Consider the following 25,027-nt stretch of genomic DNA (forward strand, 5'->3'; position numbering starts at 1 on the left):
AGAAGAGTTTTTTAAAGATAACCTCAGGAGACCCTCCGAAATGCCCACAATACATGGAAAACAAGTTACATAGTTTAGTCTGGCTGAAAAAAAGACACAAGTCTATCTAGTTCAACCAATATACACATACATACACTATATTACCAAAAGTATTGGGACCAATCATTAGCTTGTTATATAAAAAAAAAAAAATTACTCCAGCGGCTCCCACCCTCTGTTTAGCACTGCTTCTCTGCCTTTTGGCTAAGATCAAGTGTAGTATCTGTTCTTATCAGTTGCCAGTAGGTGGTGCTATGCTGACCGTCCCCAGTACACGGCGAGGTGGAAAGGGATGGCGGTCGGCGGACACTAAACCTGCTAGCGTGGAGGTGGAAGCCTTCTGATTTGGACGAAGAGGCATGAGGTCGAAGCTGGAGGGCTGGGCCCCTGGCTTCTGGCCTGGATTTGGCGGTGCCTGCCCTAGTCAGTTGTTCGGGAGAGAACCCTTGCTCCTCTTTTCGTCGGGAGGAGCGGTTAGTAAATCCCGAACGTGAATAGGTGGGAGGGATGGGGGTTGTGGGAGTAGCCTGCTGAGGTGGGCTCTCCCCGATCTCTCTGAACTCCTACCTTCCTGGCTGGGAAAGGTGCTGCTGGTCCGGGCTGGGGGTAGGGTGACCACATTTCCAAACTACCATTCAGGGACACCCTCCCTTCCCAAAAATCAGCTTGTGCTGTAACGAATCACAGCACAGTGATTGGACACAAGAGGTGGGATTTATGATTTCTCTAATGACAAGCAGGGAGCGGGGATTGTGCTTTTCCAGGCTTTCCCGGCCAGGACAAGTACTGACAGTGAGTAAAGCGGTGATGTGGCGGCCTTTTTTGGGGGCATCAGATTGACCCTGGGGGTAGTTGTGTCAGTTTCATTCCGGGACACTGTATTGTCCTGGCATAAAGGTGCCCGGGACAGACCTGCAAAATGCGGGACTGTCCCAGGCAATCCGTGACACGTGGTCACCCTAGCCGGGGGTCAGGGTCCGTTGAAAAGCCTGTGGAGATAGTGCCCCTGGAGGCAGTCCAGGGGTGCCATACATTGTACGAGTGTTTGAGGGGCACTTACCGTATGGCACCTTGACCACGATCGCCACAACACACTTTTTAACACCTGCCTCTTGGGCTGAGCCTTTTGGGAAATTGGGGAATTTTTGTTTTCTGGCCGGAGGGCCCGGCCATCGTATTGCACGATGGTCACTTTCCACTCACCTCTCCCACCTTCCTTCTCCCCCACTTTCTTTTTTATTTTACCCCGTGTGTGTCACTTTATGTCTTTTTTTGTTGGTGCACTTTTGTACACCTTGCGTGTGATAAGTAGGGTGCCGGTCCTCGGGCCAGCCCTGAACGCCTTGGGAGTAGGTGGACATGGCCTTCTGGCTTAGTTCGCCTGCTCTCATGGGGTCTCCCTTCGGGGGAGCCTCACCGAGGAGGGTTCTGTTTCGGCAGACCGTCCAAGGAAGTTGGGTCCGTGTCGGCTTCGGCTGCAGATTACTCTAGTCCCTGTCAGGAGCCTAACGCCCCGGGGAATCAAGGTTGGGTCTTTTTCGGAGGACCATTTGACGATGCACCCGTCACAGTTTTTTGTGTATAACTCTTTATGTGTGTGCACATTTTTTCCTGCACCAGGTGAAGTTTTTGGGTTGTATTATGCACGCCACAGGCTTTTCAATAGAAAAAATAAGCCAAATTTAACCAAAATGATATGTGTCTGAGTCAACTAACACTCAGAGTCCCTTCTAAATTTCAAGCAGCGTCAGCCCAACAGGGGCAGGCCGCTACAACTACATATTAATACATATTACTACATTCCTCCAGCCCCCGAGGAGCCCTCTTGGGTCAGAGTGTAACACAGACCAACAAGGCCTTGGTGAGATTTCTAGCTGCCGTAGTCCGCATCTCTGAAGGTGCCACCCCCGGGTTCATGGCAGCCACAAGGTTCTCAGTCATTCCCTGTATTCCTTCATCTCAAGGATTTGGTGAATGCGGATTGGGCTCACCCTGACATGGAATTTAGAAAATTCCTCTAAAATCGAAATGACCAAAGTCTCTAACCAGCCTCTGTTGTGTTCCAGATGGATTTGCCAGGAGATTGCTCAGGTTTGTGCTGATGAAATATCCAAATCCCTCGTGGTTGGGTGATGCTCCAACCATCGTCATACCACTCTCTAGATGAAACGCGATAGCTAGAGGAGCAATACAACAAATAAACACTTTGCAGCCCACCAAACTCTCACACAGGTCATTCAGCTCACTATACTGTCCCTGGCTCCGGGCCTCCTGTCAGGAGCCCAATTTTTGAATCCATGAGAAAGAGGCCAAAGATTCTCAGAGTCCAGTACTTCTTTCTTTTTAAAGTCAGGCCCCGTACACACGACCGAGGAACTCGACGTGCCAAACACATCGAGTTCCTCGTCGAGTTCAGTGTGGAAGCCGCCGAGGAACTTGGCGGGCCGACTTTTCCCATTGACTAACGAGAAACTAGAGAACATGTTCTCTTTTCGGCCCGACGAGTTCCTCGTCGGCTTCCTCGCTGAAAAGTGTACACACGACCGAGTTTCTCGCCAGAATCCAGCTCCGACCGAGTTTCTGGCTGAATTCTGCCGAGAAACTCGGTCGTGTGTACGGGGCCTGACACTATAGGTCCATAGGTTTTTTAATAACAAACATGTCATACTTGCCTCCACTGTGCAGCTCATTTTGCACAGTGTGGTCCCGAACGCCGTTTTCTGGGGTCCCCCGGTAGCTCTCTCGGCTCCTCCCTGCCTCAGATAACCCCCTCTAGAAAGCACTCTCCCAAGGGGGTCAGCTTGCGAGCGCGCTCCTGTGTCATACACTCGGCCCCACCCCCCCGGCGCCCGTGTCGTTGGATTTGATTGACAGCAGCAGGAGCCAATGGCTGCGCTGCTATCAATCTATCCAATGAAGAGCCCCAGGCAAAGATCCAGCGCATTCTCGACACAGGATATTCCAGGGCTTAAGTAAGTAAAACGGGGGCTGGGGGGGGGGTGGAGCTAATTGGCAGATTTTTTATTTTAATGCATAGGATGCAATAAGGTAAAAAAAACAGGAGGGTTTACAACCCTTTAAGCATTTTTGGTCATTTTTGAATATCACCAGTAGAAGGATTCTGTATAAACATGGAGATCTGTGACCAGGTCCAATAATCCTGGAACAACCCAACATACTCGGAATCCTCTGTATGGGATCCAATACCTCCAAGTGAAAGTCAAATATTTCACAACAATAGATCCGGATCTATGTTCCTTGTAAAGAGGAAACAGTTAATATTTATGTTTCCAGATGATCCCTGCCCATGTGACCCTCGGGGGCATCCCTGGGGGCCGATACTTGGATATATTTTGACGTTTCATGGAGAGTTTCCTGGCTAGAAGCCATGATATGAGGCCCCTTGTGTCCGGTGCTTGGGTGTATCCTGTCTATCTGTAGCTGTATAAAAAGGCAAAACATGCAAAGAACATTTATTACTGAACACGTCTTTAGAGAAGAGAAAATCATCATAAGAAGGGTGAAGAGACCGGATCGTCCCTGCAGGGTGATCAGTACTGGACTGGATGGTACATTGGGATGTTCTGATTGGATATCAGCCTCTCTCCTACAAGAAGCTCTGAAAAGAAAAGTGACCGGCGCCCTGTGTGTCCAGCTCTACATTCCAACGCTCAGGAATAACTGTAAGTGGATGGGGGGCTGGGAGGAGGGTTGTCTCCTTGAACCTTGGGGGATAGATAGATTAGAAAAGACAGAGAGATAGCCCTAACCCTGCCATCCTGTAATAGATAGATAGATGGTAGGAAGGAAGGAAGGCTGGATGGAAGAAAGGAAGGATTGAAGGAAGGAAGGATGAATAGAAGAAAGGGAGGACGGTAAGAGGGAAGGATTGAAGGAAGGAAAAATTTATGAATGGGAGAAAGGGAGGAAGGACGGTAAGAAGGAAGGATTGAAGGTGGAAGAATGGATGAATGGAAGAAAGGGAGGATGGTAAGAAGGAAGGATTGAAGGAAGGAAGGATGAATGAATGGAAGAAAGAGAGGAAGAAAGGTAGGACGGTAAGAAGGAAGAGTGAATGAATGGAAGAAAGGGAGGAAGGAAGGAAGGTAAGAAGGAAGGATTGAAGGAAGGAAGGATGAATGAATGGAAGAAAGGGAGGAAGGAAGGAAGGAAGGACGGTAAGAAGGAAGGATTGAAGGAAGGAAGGATGAATGGATGAATGGAAGAAAGGGAGGAAGGAAAGAAGGAAGGAAGGACGGTAAGAAGGAAGGATTGAAGGAAGGAAGGAAGGATGAATGAATGGAAGAAAGGGAGGAAGGAAAGAAGGAAGGACGGTAAGAAGGAAGGATTGAAGGAAGGAAGAATGGATGAATGGAAGAAAGGGAGGAAGAAAGGTAGGACGGTAAGAAGGAAGGAAGGAAGAATGGAAGAAAGGGAGGAAGAAAGGGAGGACAGTAAGAAGGAAGGATTGAAGGAAGGAAGAATGGATGAATGGAAGAAAGGGAGGAAGAAAGGGAGGACGGTAAGAAGGAAGGATTGAAGGAAGGAAGAATGGATGAATGGAAGAAAGGGAGGACGGTAAGGCCGGGTACACACGGACAAACATGTATGGTGAAAGCGGTCCGTCGGACCGTTTTCACCATACATGTCTGCCAGAGGGCTTCTGTACGATGGTTGTACACACCATCGTACAGAAGTCTGCGCGTAAACAATACGCGGGGCGTGTCCGCGGTGTCGCCGCGTCGATGACGCGGTGTCGCCGCGACAATGACGCGGCGACGTGGGCGGCCCGCCTTTAAAATGCTTCCACGCATGCGTCGAAGTCATTCGACGCATGCGAGGGACGGCGGGCGCCTGGACATGTACGGTAGGTCTGTACTGACGACCGTACATGTCCGAGCGGGCTGAATTCCAGCGGGCTGTTTTAAAACAAGTCCAGGAATATTTGTCTGCTGGGAAAAGGCCCGGCGGGCAAATGTTTGCTGGAATTCAGCCCGCTCGCGCCCACACACGACCAAACATGTCTGCTGAAACTGGCCTGCGGGCCAGTTTCAGCAGACATGTTTGGTCGTGAGTATGGGGCCTAAGAAGGAAGGATTGAAGGAAGGAAGAATGGATGAATGGAAGAAAGGGAGGAAGGAAAGAAGGAAGGAAGGACAGTAAGAAGGAAGGATTGAAGGAAGGAAGAATGGATAAATGGAAGAAAGGGAGGAAGAAAGGTAGGATAGTAAGAAGGAAGAATGGAAGAAAGGGAGGAAGAAAGGGAGGACAGTAAGAAGGAAGGATTTAAGGAAGGAATAATGGATGAATGGAAGAAGGGAGGACAGTAAGAAGGAAGGAAGGATGGATGGAAGAAAGAAAGGGAGGAAGGAAGGGTGGATGGAAGAAGGAAGAAAGGAAGGATGATAAGAAGGAAGGATTGAAGAAAGGAAGGAAGGAAGAAATGATGGATGGAAGAACCCCTGAGTACTGCACATGACCTCCATAAGGAGACCGCGACCTGAAAAGTGGGGATCCAACCCTTCCATCCTGTACAATAGATAGATAGAAGGCAGGATGGATGGGTGGATGGATGGATTAAAGGGATCATGGTTAAACAGAAGGAAAGGAAGGAAGAATGGATGAAGGATGGATAGGTGGGAGGATGGATGGATGCAGGGCTGTCTTAATGAGAGGGCACACCTGGGCACTTTCCACGAAGCAGCTGGTCCTTGAGCCCATGCTGCCCCCGAAATTGGGGGCCCCATGATTTTACTGAGAGTGCTGGGGGGATATCTGGGGTGTAGAGGGGTCAGAGTGCTGGGGAGGATATCTGGGGTGTAGAGGGGTCACAGTGCTGGGAGGATATCTGGGGTGTAGAGGGGTCAGAGTGCTGGGGGGATATCTGGGGTGTAGAGGGGTCAGAGTGCTGGGGGGATATCTGGGGTGTAGAGGGGTCAGAGTGCTGGGGGGATATCTGGGGTGTAGAGGGGTCAGAGTGCTGGGGGGGGATATCTGGGGTGTAGAGGGGTCAGAGTGCTGGGGGGGGATATCTGGGGTGTAGAGGGGTCAGAGTGCTGGGGGGATATCTGGGGTGTAGAGGGGTCAGAGTGCTGGGGGGGGGATATCTGGGGTGTAGAGGGGTCAGAGTGCTGGGGGGGGGGATATCTGGGGTGTAGAGGGGCCATAGTGCTGGGGGGATATCTGGGGTGTAGAGGGGTCAGAGTGCTGGGGGGATATCTGAGGTGTAGAGGGGTCAGAGTGCTGGGGGGATATCTGGGGTGTAGAGGGGTCAGAGTGCTGGGGGGATATCTGGGGTGTAGAGGGGTCAGAGTGCTGGGGGGATATCTGGGATGTAGAGGGGTCAGAGTGCTGGGGGGATATCTGGGGTGTAGAGGGGTCAGAGTGCTGGGGGGATATCTGGGGTGTAGAGGGATCAGAGTGCTGGGGGGATATCTGGGGTATAGAGGGGTTAGAGTGCTGGGGGGATATCTGGGGTGAAGAGGGGTCAGCGTTCTGGGGGGATATCTGGGGTGTAGAGGGGTCAGAGTGCTGGGGGGATATCTGGGATGTAGAGGGGTCAGAGTGCTGGGGGGATATCTGGGGTGTAGAGGGGTCAGAGTGCTGGGGGGATATCTGGGGTGTAGTGGGGTCAGAGTGCTGGGGGGATATCTGGGGTGTAGAGGGGTCAGAGTGCTGGGGGGATATCTGGGGTGTAGAGGGGTCAGAGTGCTGTGGGGATATCTGGGGTGTAGAGGGGTCAGAGTGCTGGGGGGGATATCTGGGGTGTAGAGGGGTAAGAGTGCTGGGGGGGATATCTGGGGTGTAGAGGGGTCAGAGTGCTGAGGGGATATCTGGGGTGTAGAGGAGTCAGAGTGCTGGGGGGATATCTGGGGTGTAGAGGGGTCAGAGTGCTGGGGGGGATATCTGGGGTGTAGAGGGGGTCAGAGTGCTGGGGAGATATCTAGGGTGTAGAGGGGTCAAAGTGCTGGGGGGATATCTGGGGTGTAGGGGGGTCAGAGTGCTGGGGGGATATCTGGGATGTAGAGGGGTCAGAGTGCTGGGGGGATATCTGGGGTGTAGAGGGGTCAGAGTGCTGGGGGGGATATCTGGGGTGTAGAGGGGTAAGAGTGCTGGGGGGGATATCTGGGGTGTAGAGGGGTCAGAGTGCTGAGGGGATATCTGGGGTGTAGAGGAGTCAGAGTGCTGGGGGGATATCTGGGGTGTAGAGGGGTCAGAGTGCTGGGGGGGGATATCAGGGGTGTAGAGGGGTCAGAGTGCTGGGGGGATATCTGGGGTGTAGAGGGGTCAGAGTGTTGGAGGGATATCTGGGGTGTAGAGGGGTCAGAGTGCTGGGGGGATATCTGGGGTGTAGAGGGGTCAGAGTGTTGGGGGGGATATCTGGGGTGTAGAGGGGTCAGAGTGCTGGGGGGATATCTGGGGTGTAGAGGGGTCAGAGTGCTGGGGGGATATCTGGGGTGTAGAGGGGTCAGAGTGCTGGGGGGATATCTGGGGTGTAGAGGGATCAGAGTGCTGAGGGGATATCTGGGGTGTAGAGGGGTCAGAGTGCTGGGGGGATATCTGGGGTGTAGATGGGTCAGAGTGTTGGGGGGATATCTGGGGTGTAGAGGGGTCAGAGTGCTGGGGGGATATCTGGGATGTAGAGGGGTCAGAGTGCTGGGGGGATATCTGGGGTGTAGAGGGGTCAGAGTGCTGGGGGGATATCTGGGGTGTAGAGGGGTCAGAGTGCTGGGGGGATATCTGGGGTGTAGAGGGGTCAGAGTGCTGGGGGGATATCTGGGGTGTAGAAGGGTCAGAGTGCTGGGGGGATATCTGGGGTGTAGAGGGGTCAGAGTGCTGGGGGGATATCTGGGGTGTAGAGGGGTCAGAGTGCTGGGGGGATATCTGGGGTGTAGAGGGGTCAGAGTGCTGGGGGGATATCTGGGGTGTAGAGGGGTCAGAGTGCTGAGGGGATATCTGGGGTGTAGAGGGGTCAGAGTGCTGGGGGGATATCTGGGGTGTAGAGGGGTCAGAGTGCTGGGGGGATATCTGGGATGTAGAGGGGTCAGAGTGTTGGGGGGATATCTGGGGTGTAGAGGGGTCAGAGTGCTGGGGGGATATCTGGGATGTAGAGGGGGTCAGAGTGCTGGGGGGATATGTGGGGTGTAGAGGGGTCAGAGTGCTGGGGGGATATCTGGGATGTAGAGGGGTGAGAGTGCTGGGGGGATATCTGGGGTGTAGAGGGGTCAGAGTGCTGGGGAGACATCAATCTAGCAGATATATTATATGCACAGGACAGCTTTGTTACTTTATGTATGTAGTATTTTCCCCCACTGTTTCTTTGCTGTACATAATGATTGTTCATGTAGTTAATGTTGAGCTCCACCCAAAAGGGAAAGCTCCGCTTGTCTGCCTCCTACCAACCTGATGTCTGGTTACCTGCACTGTCTCCATTGTAGGGGCCCCAGAGCATTACTTTGCCCAGGGGCCCATGATGCTATGAAGACGGCCCTGGATGGACGGATGGGAGGATGGTAATGAATATCACATATGCACCATATTTTTGTTATAGTTATCTCTAAACTTATCAGCTGTAAAGATTGTAAAGCGCCCCCTATGGAAAGGATTGGGATTGGTCACCATGTTGTGGGGGAACGCTGTTTTTAGGCTTGAAATGTTTGGTATCTTTTTACTTAATGTAATCCAAATTTTATATTTTACAAAAAATACGGGGAATTTTATCATGTTTGTACTGAAATTAACTTGAGTGCATTTTTTTACTGGAAAAATTTATTTGATAAGTGGATGTGAACATATCCTGTCCTCATTTTATGTTAGGGGGCCCCTGATTTCAGAAAATATGTCATGTTTTCTTTTCACTCTTCTTTATTTCTTCTTTATTTATTTTTTTACTGTATAGACAAATACAAACACATTCACATTATACCAGCATTATATTCTTTAAAGTGGAGGTTCACCCAAAAAGTCAATTTTTAACATTAGATTAAGGCCTAATTACGGGAAGTAGAATCGGGTGTTTTGTTTAAAATCAATGCAGTACTTTCCGTTTTAGAGACAGATGTTCTCCGCCGCTTCCGGGTATGGGCTGCGGGACTGGGAGTTCCTATTTGATTGACAGCCTTCCGACCGTCACATACAGCGCGGCACCAGTTTCCGAAAGTAGCCGAACGTCTGTGTGCAGGCGCCGTATAGAGCCGACGTTCGACCCCAGGGCGGCGGCGTGCTGACGTCCAGAAACCGCATACTGTGTCCCGGAGTGAACGGGTTGTGCTAGCCGGCCGGCTAAAATTTCACAAGCGAATTTTATCTACATTCTTATAAGTGTGATTTTAATCTTTTTAACCACTTAAGCCCCGGACCTTTAGGCAGCTAAATGCCCAGGCCAGGTTTTGCGATTCGGCACTGCGTCGCTTTAACAGACAATTGCGCGGTCGTGCGACGTGGCTCCCAAACAAAATTGGCGTCCTTTTTTCCCCACAAATAGAGCTTTCTTTTGGTGGTATTTGATCACCTCTGCGGTTTTTATTTTTTGCGCTATAAACAAAAATAGAGCGACAATTTTGAAAAAAATGCAATATTTTTTACTTTTTGCTATAATAAATATCCCCCAAAAACATATATAAAAAAAAATTTCCCTCAGTTTAGGCCGATACGTATTCTTCTACATATTTTTGGTAAAAAAAAATCGCAATAGGCGTTTATCGATTGGTTTGCGCAAAATGTATAGCTTTTACAAAATAGGGGATAGTTTTATTGCATTTTTATAAAAAAAAATTTTTTACTACTAATGGCGGCGATCAGCGATTTTTTTCGTGACTGCGACATTATGGCGGACACTTCGGACAATTTTGACACATTTTTGGGACCATTGTCATTTTCACAGCGAAAAATGCATTTAAATTGCATTGTTTATTGTGAAAATGACAGTTGCAGTTTGGGAGTTAACCACAGGGGGCGCTGTAGGAGTTAGGGTTCACCTAGTGTGTGTTTACAACTGTAGGGGGGCGTGGCTGTAGGTGTGACGTCATCGATCGAGTCTCCCTATAAAAGGGATCACTCGATCGATGCGCCGCCACAGTGAAGCACGGGGAAGCTGTGTTTACATACGGCTCTCCCCGTTCTTCAGCTCCGGGGAGCGATCGCGACAGGGTGGCTAGAAACGAATAGCCGCGCCGTCGTCCCGGATCACTCCCCGCGGGAATCCGACCGCCGCATGTAGCGGGGGGGGGTCCCGATCGGACCCCCGACCGGCGGAAAGGCAGGGACATACAGGTACGCCCATTTGCCTGTACGTGCCATTCTGTGGACGTACATATACATGCGGCGGTCGGGAAGTGGTTAATAAATTGTTATATGGGTTCACATTTTGTAGCCTTTTTCTTCTCCATACTGGTTTCAATCAACATCGAGTATCGGTGGGGAGTAAGCCATCTGCTGTCAGAAGATCTCTAGTTGGGATCTTCCCTTCTGGTGAGGGGCAGTGTGATTGAGAGGTGGAGGTGTCCTGTCTATCCATGCACTTTTCTGAGGTTCTTGCATTTTTGATGTCACTATCTGCTTGAATGGGAAAAGGAACTTTTCTACTATCAAATTACCATCGGATGCATAATTTGTTGTTTGAATAATAGACTCTCACATGTTTGATTTATTATTTTTCACAACCAATCGAATAATTCATGTATGGGCGAACGATTTGTTCCATCCAAATGGTATTATACTTTGTATCAACACTATTGTAGTATTCACATTAGTTGCGCAGCTATTTTTCCTTTGTACTAGTATTAGGGTGCCCACGTGTCCCGGATTGCCCGGGACTGTCCCGCAATTGACATGCCTGTCCCTGGTCCCGGGCACCTTCATTCCGGGACAATGCAATGTCCCGGAATGAAATAGAGGACACAGTTACCCCCTACTAACTAGCAACTACATTTCTGGAACTGGTTGATAGGGCCAGCGCTGCCTGGCGTCTTGCAACCAGTGACAATTTCTCTCAGACAGTGAGGCCGGGAGCGAGGCCTGCGCCTAGTGCAGCACTACTATCCCCACCCACCTCGGCACCTCCTCCTTCTCCGGCACCTAGCGGCAAGCAGCAGGGACTGGTGTGATCTTCACTCTCCAGATAGCGACTCCACTCCTTTCCTGTAATGCACGGGGCTCATGCAAAGGGAGTGACAGCAGTACTATGGGTGGTAAGCGGCACTGCATCTGGTGGCAAGTGGCACATTCAGCTGACAAATAACCCACTGTCAAATTCCCCAGTCAACCCCCGGGACTATATTTCCCCCGTCCCCCCCTCATCTTTTTTTGGGGAAGGTGAGGGGGACGGGGTGTCCCTGAATGGCAGTTTGGAAGTGTGGTCACCCTAACTAGTATGCTTGTGGGTATCTCAAATTTTAAGCTGCTTGCATTCACATGTTTAATATTCACGTAGAGAGCGTGGTATCTCCATAATTTTTCACTTAGTGGATTTGTACTGTTAGCTAGGTCGCGGTGCTGTCGTGGTATCCAAGCCATCTTCCCTGAGTCTCTACCTTACTTTGTGAAATCTCCATATTTTCCCAACTTCTCCCCTCTTTATTATGAATGGATTCTACCATCCGAGAAATACAAATCGCCTCACAGTATTTCTCAAAATCCGGGGATGCCAATCCTCCCGACCTTTTAGCTCTCGCCAATGTTGCGTATGCAATTCTGGGCTGTTCATGTGCCCAGATATATTTTAGTATCATTGATCTTGTTTCTTAAAATAGTCCTGGGGTACTGTTATTGGAAGCATTTGGAAAATGTAGGTCAATCTTGGTAGAATATTCATTTTTAAAGCATTAATTCTTCCTGTCCATGAGAGGGGCTCATGTCTCAGGTTCTCCGAGTGTTCTTTAACCTCTTCCGTACCGTAGGATGTCATATGACGTCCTGGACTTCAGTGGGGGATATCTGAATAATGGGTGCAGCTATAGGCGTCATTCGGCTATCCTTTTTTTACAGGCGGCGATTGTGCACACCATAAGAACGATCATAGCGGCGGTTCCACCGCTTGATCGTTCTTACAGGCGGCGGGAGGGGACATCCCCCCCTCCCTCTGCCATCTGGTGCTTCTCCGGGCTCTCCTGTGCCATTGGAGGCCCGGAGAACAAATCGGCCACAACCGAATGAGGAGCATAGAGATTTACGGTGACCAGATGGTCACCGGTCATCTCTATGACCGTCGGAGGCCCGGGTGGGACGTCACACCCGGGTTCCTGGAAGTAAACATAGCCACAATCGAAAGACGGCTATATCGCAGTCGACTTATTCTGTGAGGACTGTCCCTGATTTGTCCCTCTGACCCTCTTTCCTTCTCATTTGTCCCTCATTTTGGTCTGATCTATATAGTTATATTATATAAAATGCACTTTTTATCTATCAAAAAATGTTTCCCAGTGCTAAATCTTTCATCCGAATTCTAAATTGCTGCATTTGTAAATTCCAAAACCCAATATAAAGGAATAGTGGTCGTAAAAAAAGCACTTGTGGGTTTAACCAATCTTATTTTTTTTGTAAAATTCTCCTTTAAGGGGGCGTGGCAAGGTATGTGTCCTATGCCTGCATACTTTTGCTGATAGGTGTCCCTCATGCCCATCTCAGAATGTTGGGATGTGTGCTTATTGCTGTTGGATCTGTGTCGGGATCGGCGACCCACTGAAGCCATGTTATTAATGCGGAGGTCCGCCAATTTTTTTTTTAAGTCAGCAGCTACAAATACCCGTCGTCGGGCCTCGGATGTGGCCACCGCCATCTTCGGTAAGGGAATCAGGAAGTGAAGCCTTGCAGCTTCACTTCCTGGGTTCCCTATTGCACATGCGTGAGTCGCGCTGTGCAATCCATATGGTCCCTGCTGTCCTCTGGGAGACACACAGGTCCCAGAAGACAGCGAGAGGATGGGAAGTGACGTAGACCCCCGCATATTCTGCGGGGGTAACTCCCCTAATTTGGATGTTGAGTGGGAGGAGGATGAGGGGGAGGAAGATGACAATATTGTGATTGGGCAAGAAATAATGATGGGCCAAGATATGACCTTTGAGTCATCCCCTGAGGGAACCCCACAGGCGCCCAGCAGTCAGGCCACCATCATGGGTCGCCCCTTCCAACCCTCCTCCAACATGCAGCAGCACCCATGGCTCACTCCAACTCCTCCTCCAAGGCCACAAGCCTCAGGGGCAAGTAGGAGGCCGACCCCAGAAAACAGGGGGGGGGTTGGTGCGTCTGCCGGTCAGTCTGTTGAGGGACAATGTCCGGCAGACCCGCAGTCTGTCTGCAATCCAAAAAACAATGACCAAGGTGGAGCGCAGCCTGGGTGCAATGAGGGAGTCACTGGGTGACGTGGCCACCAACTCCGTGGGGGTCATCACCTGTTTGTGGGACCTGAGGAACGCCACAACAGGTGTGGCCCAGGAGGTGACTGCCCTCACCCAGGCTGTGCAGGCCAATACCCGGGCTGTGCAGGCCAATACGGCTGACATTACTTCCTGTCTGACAAGGATAGCCGTTGCCTTGGAGGGAAGGCCAGCAGGAGGACAGACACCAGGGGAGGCTGCTTCTTCCCCTGCACAGACCCCCCCCCCTGAAAATACTCCCTCCCCTGCACAGACCCCCCCCCCTGAAAATACTCCCTCCCCTGCACAGACCCCCCCCCCTCAAAATAGTCCCTCCCCTGCACAGACCCCCCCCGTGAAGATCCCCCAGTCGGCCGTGGCCGTGCCCGTGGCCGTGGCCGTGGGCAGCCCAGAAGGAGCACTCGGCAACATCCTTAATTTGCAGGGGTACTTTTGATTTTTTTTTTTTTTTTGCTACTGTACTTATGATTTGGTTTATGTGTGTGAATGATGTGTGAATGTGGGGGGGTGGCATTCCTGAAATCATAAGGGTGTCACCCTCAGTTTTGGTGGAGTATGGATCCCCAGGACCAGGGAGAAGTCATCCTAGGTTCCTGAATGGTGTATGAATGCACAGTGACATAATTGGAGCCGTGGCGGGGCGTTACTGCTCCCAAGTACCAAAGGGGGGGGGGTACTTGGATCTAATCCAATTCGATGTGCATGTGATGTGTCTGTGCTAGGGACCACAGTGACGTGCATTCATGCATTCTCATTGTGAGATAATTATTGTGCGTTTTGTAACAAAAAAAAAACATTCTCATTGGCATATAAGTAATAAGTAGTCTCCTAGACTACAATACACATTATCAGACATATCAACACAGAACTCCTTCACACAATCACAGGGTCAATTAGCGACAATGAAAGATCCTTAGACTCATTTACATCATAACAGACAGCAGACAGACAGGTGGAAAGAGTTGAACACATCAGCTCAGAATCAAACAAACCAAGAGTGGTCTTTACATATCCTGGGAGAAATTGTGGATACATATTACTGTCACATTTTAAGTAGTCCAAGATATATTTTCTCAGTCATCCTATGCCCCTAATGGACAAAGGGTGATTTAGACATAGGGGGCCAAATTCTCAAAAACCTGTGTAAATTTAGGATTATCTAACTTATGTCATTTAAGTTACGGCGCCCTAAGTTGGTGTCGTAAGTACCGTATTCTCAGTGCATTTGCGCACAAAATTGCGCCATCCTTAACTTAAGTTTCAATGCGTAAGGCGTGGTTATGGCAAGTGGGAATGAAGTGGGCGTGCTTCATTGTAATGAGCCGTGACCCCATGCAAATGAAGTGCCGGCCGTACTGCGCATGCGCGCACGAATCTGGACCTCACTGCGCATGTGCAGAACTTTGGTCAGCGCAATCAGTGAGATAGGTAAAAGGCCAAGCGTACTTAGTTTGAGGATCGCCCTGTGTATAAATAGCCCCAGTCAAACAGACTTCTATTGCAAAAGTATTTCCCTGTGTTCCCTTCCTAAAGCAAGTTGCTTCTGCTTTGAACGTTTGTCAGTGTTTGTTGGTAAGATTGGTTTGTGAGAAAAGTGTTTGTGGAGTTGGAGGGTATAGTTGGTGTTTGTTTTTGATAATTTGTTTTTTGTTTTCCTTTTTTGCCAGTTTGTTTTTGATAAGTGTTTGTTTTTTGGTGTGTGATTGTTTTTTGTTTTCCTTTTTTGCCTGTTTGTTTTTGAATTTATAGTAGCTGTCTGTATATTTTTTATTTTGCTTGTTTGTATTTTCTTTGTTGTGTGTGTGTATTGTTGTTTGTTTTTTGGGTGAGTTCCCTGTTGCTGGGTGTTGTCTGTCATGGCTCCCAAGCGCAGGAAGCTTAATTTTACCCTGGCAGAGAAGCATATACTTGCTCAGGGCGTCATTAAATATGGGCGATTTCTCCATGGCCCTGAGAGCCACAACACCACCCCGGCCAGGAGGAAGGAGATCCTTCAAAAGATCACCGATCGGATCAATGCGGCGGGGGGGGGGGGGAGACCAGGACCATCGCTGGAGTTCAAAAAGAAATTAATGACTTGAGGAGTGTGTCCCGGAACAAGCTGGCAACGCTGCATGCCCATACCAGGGGCACTGGAGGAGGGGGACCCTGCCCAGTCAGGATGAGTGAGGAGGAATGGGCAGTGGCCCAGTGTTTCCACCCACAGCAGGTGGTGGGCCTGCCTGGCTTTGACAATGATCCTCTTATGAGGACAGGTAATTTTTTAGAATTTCTATCTGGTGATTAGCATGTGTGGGTGGGGGAAGGGAAGATGTGCCAAGTGTGTGGATCCAACAACCTGTGATTGTTTTGTGTCCTCCCCAGATGGCCAGGAGGATGCAGCCCCATCAGCCCAGGAGGTGGCAGCCCCATCAGCCCAGGAGGTGGCAGCCCCATCAGCCCAGGAGGTGGCAGCCCCATCAGCCCAGGAGGTGGCAGCCCCATCAGGTCAGGAGGTTGCTGGCCCATCAGGTCAGGAGGTTGCTGGCCCATCAGGGCAGGCTGCTGCACCACCCCCAAGACAGGCTGATGCAGAGTCCCAAGAAGGGCAGGATTCACCATGGGAGGGGAGTGCCCACAACTCCCCTAATTTGGATGTTGAGTGGGAGGAGGATGAGGGGGAGGAAGATGACAATATTGTGATTGGGCAGGAAATAATGATGGGCCAAGATATGACCTTTGAGTCATCCCCTGAGGGAACCCCACAGGCGCCCAGCAGTCAGGCCACCATCATGGGTCGCCCCTTCCAACCCTCCTCCAACATGCAGCAGCACCCATGGCTCACTCCAACTCCTCCTCCAAGGCCACAAGCCTCAGGGGCAAGTAGGAGGCCGACCCTGGAAAACAGGGGGGGGTTGGTGCGTCTGCCGGTCAGTCTGTTGAGGGACAATGTCCGGCAGACCCGCAGTCTGTCTGCAATCCAAAAAACAATGACCAAGGTGGAGCGCAGCCTGGGTGCAATGAGGGAGTCACTGGGTGACGTGGCCACCAACTCCGTGGGGGTCATCACCTGTTTGTGGGACCTGAGGAACGCCACAACAGGTGTGGCCCAGGAGGTGACTGCCCTCACCCAGGCTGTGCAGGCCAATACCCGGGCTGTGCAGGCCAATACAGCTGACATTACTTCCTGTCTGACAAGGATAGCCGTTGCCTTGGAGGGAAGGCCAGCAGGAGGACAGACACCAGGGGAGGCTGCTTCTTCCCCTGCACAGACCCCCCCCCTGAAAATACTCCCTCCCCTGCACAGACCCCCCCCCCTGAAAATACTCCCTCCCCTGCACAGACCCCCCCCCCTGAAAATAGTCCCTCCCCTGCACAGACCCCCCCCCCCGTGAAGATCCCCCAGTCGGCCGTGGCCGTGCCCGTGGCCGTGGGCAGCCCAGAAGGAGCACTCGGCAACATCCTTAATTTGCAGGGGTACTTTTGATTTTTTTTTTTTTTTTTTTGCTACTGTACTTATGATTTGGTTTATGTGTGTGAATGATGTGTGAATGTGGGGGGGTGGCATTCCTGAAATCATAAGGGTGTCACCCTCAGTTTTGGTGGAGTATGGATCCCCAGGACCAGGGAGAAGTCATCCTAGGTTCCTGAATGGTGTATGAATGCACAGTGACATAATTGGAGCCGTGGCGGGGCGTTACTGCTCCCAAGTACCAAAGGGGGGGGGTACTTGGATCTAATCCAATTCGATGTGCATGTGATGTGTCTGTGCTAGGGACCACAGTGACGTGCATTCATGCATTCTCATTGTGAGATAATTATTGTGCGTTTTGTAACAAAAAAAAAACATTCTCATTGGCATATAAGTAATGTGCATTTTATGTGCAAAGAAAATATTTAAAGGTCACATAATCTCTGTGATTTATTCTGGGCAAAGCAAAAATAAAAAGATAATTAGGGTCCATTTACTGGGCAAAGATGCCTTCAGACAGTTGTCTCCTTATTGCCTGGCCCTCAGCAGTCCGGGTAGAGGGGTTTGGGGGGGGGGGATTGCCTGGGTGGGGGGTTAGGTCAGGACTTATATCAACATGCAGGCCCCTTCTCAAAGCAAAATTGTGGAGGATGCAACATGCCCCAATAATTTGGCAGACAAAGTCTGGGGAATACAAGAGTGTAACCCCAGTCTTGTCAAGGCATCTAAATCTGGACTTGAGAAGGCCAAAAGTCCGCTCTACTATTGCCCGGGTCTGGATGTGCACCTCATTGAATTTCCGTTCTCCGGGTGTTTGGGGGTTCCTAAAGGGGGTCATCAGGTGGGGTCCCAACGCATATCCTGAGTCACCTGTAAGGGAAAAGACAGGAGGATATTAGTCATGCATGTGCCCCATGTGATGTCTGCATCATGGAGGGGGCATACCTGACACCAATGTCACTCAACAATCAGCCAGCTGTCTCCATAAACGTTCATCTCCAAGTCTCTGTAGATCTTGGTCTGCCGTAGGATGTAACTATCGTGGCACGAGCCTGGAAACTTGGCACAAACGTGCCAGATGAGGCCATGTGCATCTACGATAACCTGTACGTTTATCGAATGCCAGCCTTTCCTATTTCTGAACAGGTGTTCAGTATCATGGGGGGGCTGTAGTGCCACATGGGTGCAGTCTATCGCCCCGATGGTCCTTGGAAAGCCAGCAATGTTATAAAAGTCTGTCATGGCTTGCACACGCTGGTCCTCCTGGGTGGGCATGACAAACTGGTTGGTCATGCGCCGCAGTATGGCAGGGACCACCTGATGGACACATTTGCTCATTGATGACTGCACCATCCCAGCCACACCTCCAGATGCACGCTGGAATGAGCCACTCGCTAAAAAATGGAGGGTTGCCATCACTTTTTCGAGAGGTGTCAGGGCATGGGAACGTAGGGTTGGGGTGATAAGATCCTCATGAAGAAGTTGGGTGATCTCCAGGATGGCCTCCCTATCAAAACGGTAGTTGCCATACACCTCATAATCTGGCATTTGCCAAAGATCACGCCGTGGACGATAAACTCGCGCCTGTGCCCTCATCCTCCTCCTCTGTGCCCTCCTCCTCCTTTGTGCCTGTAAGGCAGCAAGTGCCGTCAGAATCATAGCTGGTCCTGGCATTTTTCCAAAATTAACCTTCACAACTAGAGCTCTAACCTCTAGTCACTACCTACAGCAAACCCTTCCACAGCATGTGTAAAATTAGGGCTGGTTTTATAATGTGGAAATTTAGTCAGAAAAACTAACAGGTGCGCACAGGGCGGAAAATACGGCACACACACTTAATTCTGAGAATCGCCCTAACTCCCTCATTTGCATCTTTGCCTATCATAAACAGCAGCGAGCCTAGCGTAATTTGCGCCCGGGAGTGCGCAGGTGTAACTAATTTAAGTACGGCTGAAAATACGGAAATGTTTGCTTAAGTCGTTTTGACGATCGTGCGCAAATATACGCGCCGTGTAAATTTAGAAAAATGGAGTTAAGTCTGCGTATCTCTTTTGAGAATTTGGCCCATTAGGTGCATGGGGAGCTGAAGCAAGGGTATCCCATACTTTCTAAGGGATTCTGGGTTCCACGGGCCCTCCCGTTACAGTGTGGACCTCCGCTTTAAGTGAGTCTTTGAAGTAAAGAACGTTAACTACATCCAGCCTCATGGTGCATTTGTTTGGTCAGAATTCAGCTCTGAATAGAGTGAGTGTTCTTCAGAGGTCCCCTGGCTGTTGGGCCTGAGGAAGATGAGGCCAGCATCTTGAACCCCTGGGAAGTGAGGGGGCAAAGCCATGCACCCAGGAGGATGGAGAGAGGGTTGGTCTCCGCTCTCCACCCACACATTGAGGAGAGTCGTGGGCAAAGGTACTATATTGTCTTAAAGGTCAATTCATGTTGGCGGTTGGCTTGGCTGCACACTATGGCCACCTGCAAGGCAGCCCGCCACCCGCCAACATTCTAACCATAACTATTATACCCATGCATGTCAGCCTTATGGTAATCTCCCACCTAATGTCTTCACTATAACATTGTGACCTACATTCCTTGGCTGTTATCAGGATCTGAAATGAGACTTTGTTGCAGTGAAGAGGACCTGTATGGTGTGAAGGATCTGACAGAACTTTGTCTTCTCTTTCAGGTAAAGAACCCGTAACCTGCGCAGAGACATCATGATTGTGGTAAGATTCCCGGAGTCAGGCCTGGTGTTCTGTATCCACTACGGGACCTTCTACTCTGTAAGAGTAGAAATAAAAAGCTCTCTAATCTCTTCCACACTCACTGACAAAAGTAAACTATGTACAGTAAAACCTCGGATTGTGAGCATAATTTGTTCCGGAAACATGCTTGTAATCCAAATCACATGTCTATCAAAGCGAATTTCCTCATAAGAAATAATGGAAACTCAAATGATTCGTTCCACAACCATTTATTCACAGGTCTTTCAGTTTATAGTCCAAATAAAAAGATTATAGCGATGTGATTGGAAGCTTCTACAAGGGGATTAGAAGGAAAATCTTTTAGGAGCTACAGAGCATAAAAGAGAAGAGAGGCGCCTCTAAGTGTAGCAATATGGTTACATTTAATGAAAGTACAACATTTAGAAACTCACATGGTTGTTGATTAAAAGAGGCACATCTAAGTATGCAGGGATCCAGGATAAAGCTGTCCACATAGACAGTCCTCCTCACCGCCGGGTCTTACCGCTGTTAGTCTGCAATCGTGACCGGGAAGACTACCCTTGCAGTAGAGCGATCTGAAAGTGAGGCATGGAGCACAGCATGGAAGTGCATGTGAAGAGGCAACTAGGACGCCTGCCAATCAGGACTCGGCTCCCGCCCATAAAATGGCGCCGACGCCCTCCTGACAAACAGTGACTTTTTACCTGCTGTGCTGGACTCCTGTTTTAAAAGATTTCTGTTTCCTGCTGACATCTGCTGCTATTTCACCCCAGCTTTCTCCTGGTCTCCCCCAGCTGCCGCTGCGTCTCCCTTGGTGGCAGCGCTGTGCATGTGAAGAGGCAACTAGGACGCCTGCCAATCAGGACTCGGCTCCCGCCCATAAAATGGCGCCGACGCCCTCCTGACAAACAGTCGTATCAAGACTCCTCACGCAATGTGCCAACAACTCTTCAGGCCTCCCCACTCAAGCCCCTCTTAACACGAATCACTGCCCAAAAAAACTTTTTCGTTTCGAATTGGTAAAGACCCACGACCTGGAAGCCTTGATTTTGAAATTAAAAACTACTTACTACCCCGGAAAAGTCTGCCCTGCTTGGCTCATCCAGGAGAACTTACACACCATTATTGATGATTTACGCTACCTAGTCAACCATTCACTCCAACATGGGATTGTTCCAACAACTCTAAAACACGGCTTTCTGACTCCACTTCTAAAAAAAGCCGGCTTGGACTCGACCGACACTAACAACTTCCGACCCATTTCAGCTTCTCATTTTTTAGCTAGAGTTATCGAAAGAGTGGCTTTTCTCCAGCTTCAAACTCATTGTGAGGATGGCCTGCTCTTCCATGATCTACAGTCGGGCTTCCGCCCTGGGAGGGGAACCGAGCTGGTAGCTTTGTCCACTCGAGAGAAGCTCCTTAACGTGGTGGATGCGGGCGGGTCGGCAGCCCTGGTGCTGCTCGACCTGTCTGCAGCCTTTGACACCGTGGATCACTCCATCCTGCTTTCCAGACTCGAGTCCTCTTTCGGGCTGGGAGATACCGCCCTTGCTTAGTTCCGTGATTTTTTAACAGCTCGCACCCACCAAGTTAAGATGGGCTCTTTTCTATCCCCGATTACCACAGTGGAGAATGGGGTCCCTCAGGGATCAGCCCTGTCCCCCATTCTCTTCAACATTTATCTTAGGCCTTTACCCAACATTATTGCTAAACATGGTCTCTGGTTCCATTTGTACGCGGACGACGTCCAGTTGGTAGCCGATGATCTAACTTACCCTGACATGCCCTTAAGATTGGCCAATTGTCTGTGCGACATTTACCACTGGATGACCATCAACAAACTGTGCCTCAATGGTAACAAAACGGAGGTCATGATAGTTGGAAAAGGCAAGACTGACTTTCTTCAAAATTGGCCCACTGAGTTGGGCTTGACACCTAATCCGAAAGATAAGGTGACGGTCCTGGGGGTTATCCTGGACGAAAAACTAAGTATGATTCCCCAGGTTAGACAATCGGTTTCGAGAGCCTCCCATTTTCTACGACTTATCCGCAAGGCAAAACATCTCCTGACCCAAGACCAGAGGAAAGACTTAGTCCAGGCACTAATTATTTCTCGCCTTGACTTTTCAAATGGAGTCCTACTAGGCATTCCAATGAAATGGTCTAAGAAACTGCAGCTGGTGCAGAATCAAGCAGCCAGGCTTATCTACAATCTCCAAAAGCAAGACAATATCAGCCCTGTGCTCAAAGAACTTCACTGGCTCCCTGTTACAAAACGGGTCAATTTTAAAAATCCTCTGTCTGATCTACAGGGGCTACCACCAGCTGGGCCCACAGTTCCTATCAGATCTGACCCCACACTTTACACCTAGACGCTGTCTTCGCTCAGCCGACAAAGCTCTACTCATTGGCAATACTGACAGGCTAATTTCTATAGGAGGAAAACGGATTGGCTCCGCGGGAGCGACTCTCTGGAACCAAATCGCGCTTAACAGTCGCATCTCCCGAAGCCTATATGCGTTCAGGAAGAAGCTGAAGACCTGGCTATTCTGCCAAGCATTTCAATCCTAGGCCAATTTTTCGTTCGCTGATTGCTTTTTTTTTTTCTTCTCCCTTCTCTTTTAATTATGCTCCCCACGCCAGAACATCCGGGCTATTTTGTCACAAAGCACTTTGGCACCACCGACCGGTGGTATATGCGCGCTTCCCAAATAAATAGTAATAAATAAATAAATAAATAGTAATAAATAAATAAATAAATAAGATAACGTCTATGGCGCTGAGGAAGATGGTCTATGTCAGGGATATGCAATTAGCAGACCTACAGCTGTTGCAGAACAACAAGTCCCATGAGGCATAGCAAGACTCTGACAGCCACAAGCCTGACACCGAGAGGCAGAGGCATGATGGGACTTGTAGTTTTGCAACAGCTGGAGGTTCGCTAATTGCATATCCCTGGTCTATGTGAACAGTTTTACCCCGGATCCCTCCATACTTAGATGTGCCAGTTTCAATCATCAACCATGTGAGTTGCTAAATGTTGTACCTTCATTAAATGTAACCATATGGCTACACTTAGAGGCTCCTCTCTTCTCTTTTATACTCAGATGGACAGAGGCAGACAATGCTGGCAGCATAGTCAGATGTCTATGGGTTCTCCCCAGAGAAAGGGTCATAATTCAAAGCAAACACTTGTTGATTGTTAGGAGAACAACTCCCTGCAGTGAGATAAAAAAGTAACTATCTTGTCAATCGCTAAAATTGTTGGTTTAGGGCCGGTTCACACTGGTCTAACATGCGCTCAAAAAATGAACATTTTGGCCAAAAAGCAAAACGATATGTGTGGCGGAAAACTAACACTGCGCATCACCCTAAACCAGTGTTTCTCAATTCCAGTCCTCAGGCCCCCCCAACAGGTCAGGTTTTCAGGATTTCCCTCAGATGAAAAGGCTGTGGTGATTACTAAGGCAGTGAAACTGATCAAATCACCTGTGCAAAATAATGGAAATCCTGAAAACCTGACCTGTTGGGGGGGCCTGAGGACTGGAATTGAGAAAGGGACAGGGAAGCTGGTCAGAGTTGATGGGAAGATGGATGGAGACAAATACAGAATAATCTTAGAAGAAAACCTGTAAAGCCTCGTACACACGATAGGTTAACCAGAGGACAACGGTCTGATGGACTGTTGTCCTAGGTCAGTGATGGCGAACCTCGGCACCCCAGATGTTTTGAAACTACATTTCCCATGATGCTCCACTATACTGCAGAATGCATGAGCATCATGGGAAATGTAGTTCCAAAACATCAGGGGTGCCAAGGTTCGCCATCACTGTCCTAGGTTAACCAATGAAGCTGACTGATGGTCCGTCGCGCCTACACACCATCAGTTAAAAAAACGATCGTGTCAGAACGCGGTGACGTAAAACACAACGACGTGCTGAAAAAATTCAATGCTTCCAAGTTGCGTCAACTTGATTCTGAGCATGCGTGGATTTTTAACCGATGGTTGCGCCTACTAACGATCGTTTTTTTCCCATCGGTTACCAATCCATAGGTTAAATTTAAAGCAAGTTGGCTTTTTAGGAAATAGACGTCCGGGAAGTGGTTACCAAATCCTGACAGGACGTTCTCGAACGTCCTGCAGGATAATGCCTAGCGCGCGCCCGCGGGGGCGCGCAGCTCGGTGATCGGGGACGGCGTGTGTCCCTCGGACACAGCGCTTCCCCGATCACGGTAAACAGCCAATTTTATTGGCTGTTTACCACGTGATCAGCTGTGTCAAAGACGCAGCTGATCACATGTCAAAACAAACTCGGCGGCGTGCTCCGTGCGCGCCGCCAGAGGCTTGCAGAGCGGGGATCGGGGAAGGCGCGTGTCCCATGGACACAGCGCTTCCCCGATCAGGGTAAACAGCCAATGAAATTGGCTGTTTACCACGTGACCGGCTGTGTCCAATCACAGACGGTCACAAATGTAAACAAACAGGGCAGTTAGTACCTGATCTCTGATCTCTCCTCACACACCGATTTGTGAGGAGAGAGCAGGGATCAGTAAGTGAGATCAGTGTAGTTTGTTACTGTAGTTTGTGCACAACACAGCCCCCCCTCCCCCCCACCAATAAAGAGGACCTGACACAGCCCACCTGTCAATCAGCCCACCTGTCAATCAGCCCACCTGTCAATCAGCCCACCATTCAATCAGCCCACCTGTCAATCAGCCAATCTGTCAATCAGCGGTACCACCGCCATCAGTACCACCACCACCCGTACCGCCATCGGTACCGCCGCCACCCATACTGCCACCACCCGTACCGCTGCCACCCTTACCGCCATCTGTACCGCTGCCACCCTTACCGCCATCTGTACCGCTGCCACCCGTACCACCATCGGTACCGCCGCCACCTGTACCGCCGCCACCCGTACCACCACCACCCCTACCACCGCCATCGGTACCACCACCCGTACCACAACCATCGGTACCAACACCACCCGTACCACCGCCATCGGTACCACCACACATTCCTGCCACTAATACCTCCATTGATACCGCCACACAGGCTACCAGTACCGCCATCTGTACCACCACCACCCGTACCAACACCACCACCCGTACCACCGACACCGGTACCACCACCCATACCGCCATCGGTACCACCACCCGTGCCACCACCCATACCGCCAACGGTACCACCACCACCACCCAAACCGCCATCGGTACCACCACCACCCGTACCGCCATCGGTACCACCACCACCCGTACCGCCATCGGTACCACCACCACCCGTACCGCCATCGGTACCGGTACCACCACCACCCGTACCAACACCACCACCCGTACCACCGCCATCGGTACCGCCACCACCCGTACCGCCATCGGTACCGCCATTGGTACCACCACCACCCGTACCGCCATCGGTACAACCACCATCCGTACCAACACCACCA

The 25,027-nt window shown here is 50.1% G+C and overlaps 1 pseudogene; it reads left to right on the forward strand.

Moving 5' to 3' along the window:
* The first annotated feature begins 223 nt into the window (after window positions 1-223).
* Window positions 224-359, forward strand: LOC120929975 (annotated as a pseudogene).
* Window positions 360-25,027: the final 24,668 nt, after the last annotated feature.

Source organism: Rana temporaria, chromosome 2 (assembly GCF_905171775.1).
Source record: "Rana temporaria chromosome 2, aRanTem1.1, whole genome shotgun sequence".
NCBI classification, from domain to species: domain Eukaryota; kingdom Metazoa; phylum Chordata; class Amphibia; order Anura; family Ranidae; genus Rana; species Rana temporaria.